The sequence below is a fragment of the Sinocyclocheilus grahami genome, unplaced genomic scaffold, assembly GCF_001515645.1.
Source record: "Sinocyclocheilus grahami isolate Dianchi unplaced genomic scaffold, SAMN03320097.WGS_v1.1 scaffold319.1, whole genome shotgun sequence".
Lineage (NCBI taxonomy): Eukaryota > Metazoa > Chordata > Actinopteri > Cypriniformes > Cyprinidae > Sinocyclocheilus > Sinocyclocheilus grahami.
Window position 1 is genome coordinate 883,745 of NW_015505498.1, and position 2,656 is coordinate 886,400.

Here is a 2,656-nt window from a genome sequence, read left to right on the forward strand (position 1 = left end):
ATACAAACAAATCATTATCAAATCGAAACGGAAACGATTGAAGCTTGTTCGTTTAGAATCAAATCAATTTGTGACGTCTGTGTCTATACCCATAATCCTTAGTATAAAACACATTCCTATATAAAGTAATGGAGTATATTTAATATTTGTATTGATAAAAATGTTACATTTGTTATCATTATAAATACTTAAAGGGGTCATATGATGTTGCTAACAAGAACATTATTTTGTGTATTTGGAAAAGAAGAGGGGATGACACACAGTGGTAAACATGGCCTTGTCCTTTTTTGAGATGTGTTGATGCCATGAAATTTAAAATCAACTCATTTTCTCCTTAAAATGATACATTTTCTCAGTTTAAACATTTGATATGTCATCTATGTTGTATTCTGAATAAAATATTAAAATTTGAAACTTCCACATCATTGCATTCTGTTTTTATTCACAATTTGTACAGTGTCCCAACTTTTTTGGAATCGGGTTTGTATATCAATGATACTGAACCAACGCTAACAACATGTGATTTTGTCCCCAGATAGACTTTGTCGCCCATGACGACATCCCATACATCTCAGCAGGAAGTGATGATGTTTACAAACATATAAAGGAGGCAGGTAGGTATTAGCAATTTGCAAATACAGTTAAATAGCAGTCAGTAAATTAGTTTTTATTATAATATATGCTCTTCAAATTCTCCTTTTCAGGTATGTTCGCACCAACTCAGAGAACCGAGGGCATCTCCACATCCGACGTAATCACACGAATCGTACGTGACTATGATGTTTATGTGCGCCGCAACCTGCAGAGAGGCTACACTGCCAAAGAGCTGAACGTCAGCTTCATCAACGTGAGTGCGCTTGACTACACCTTCCATCTCTTAATAAAGCAATTGAAAGGAAATATTGCACTCGTTTATTTAAGTATTGGATTTTACGCTCTACTGCCCTCTTTCTGCCAGGAGAAGAAGTACCACCTGCAGGAGCACGTGGATAAGGTGAAGCAGAAGGTCCGAGATGTGGAGGAAAAGAGTAAAGAGTTTGTGCAGAAGGTGGAGGAGAAGGGCATCGACCTCATTCAGAAATGGGAGGAGAAATCACGGGAGTTCATCGGGAACTTCCTGCAGATGTTCGGACCGGACGGGGCATTGGTGAGTCTAGCTGCAGCTCTTCCATACATCCTGAGCATTGATGTTTTAATACATAAATGAATAGTTCACCCAGAAATTAAAGTTCTGTCGTCATTTACTCAACCCTAATATCATTTCTCTTTCTGTGGAAGACAATAGATGTTTTGCATAATGTGCAATCTGCGCTTTTTCGTATGAAAAAGTAGGTGGTGATGTACTATTTACTGGACCAAAAAAGGTTCATGACACTCATGCGCTGTATTTTAAGCTTTCTTAGCTGAAGATGGTGGAAATTTGAGTTGTTATCCACTGATAAACCACAAGAACTAATTCCATTTGGCATTGTTGATGTCAAATCTGGAGCAGTGTATATTCGAATGATTTCTGAAGGCTCATGTGACACTGAAGACTGGAGTAATGATGCTGAAAATTCAGCTTTGATCACAGGAATAAATTACATTTTAAAACATATTCAAATGGAAAATAGTTCTTTTAATTTGTAATAATATTTCACAGTATTACAGTTTTTACTGTGTTTTCGATGAAAGAAATGCAGCCTTAGTGAGCATAAGAACCATTAAAAAAATAAAAATCTTAGTTATTATAAACTTTTGATTTAGTGCACGCTAATTGATTTTTATCATTATGATAAATAGGAAAATTTTCAGTGAATAGGAGTACATTTTCATTTCAGCTATTTTTTTAAAGGGGTCATATGACATAAGAACAAGGTTCAAAAAACATTTTCCACATACTGTACATTATTGTTTTTACAAAGCTCATTTGTCTGAAAAGCGCGGTGTGCTCTGATTGGCCAGCTATCCAGTGCGTTATGATTGGCCGAATACCTCAAGCGTGTGACGGAAATGTTACGAGGTTCAGGAAACTTTCCTCCGTAAAATGCGTTGCTCACATCTGAATATTTGGGTTGGACTGTTCTGGAGCAGTGTTGTAAATAAAACGTAACCACTGATTTCTAGTCGTGTCCTCTTTTGTGTCTGCAAAAGTAGTTTGGCTTTTGCAACGAAACACACATCGTCTTCACGACATGGCGGCGGCGGCTATGACATAAGAACAAGGTTCAAAAAACATTTTCCACATACTGTACATTATTGTTTTTACAAAGCTCATTTGTCTGAAAAGCGCGGTGTGCTCTGATTGGCCAGCTATCCAGTGCGTTATGATTGGCCGAATACCTCAAGCGTGTGACGGAAATGTTACGAGGTTCAGGAAACTTTCCTCCGTAAAATGCGTTGCTCACATCTGAATATTTGGGTTGGACTGTTCTGGAGCAGTGTTGTAAATAAAACGTAACCACTGATTTCTAGTCGTGTCCTCTTTTGTGTCTGCAAAAGTAGTTTGGCTTTTGCAATGAAACACACATCGTCTTCACGACATGGCGGCGGCGGCAACAACAATACTTCAGCGAGAATAAAAGTTACGCCTTCTTTCTTTGCGTGAACATTTGAGCGGCGTTATGCAAATCTTCCCACATAGTGATGTAGGTATGTGGGGGCGTGTTAGAACAAG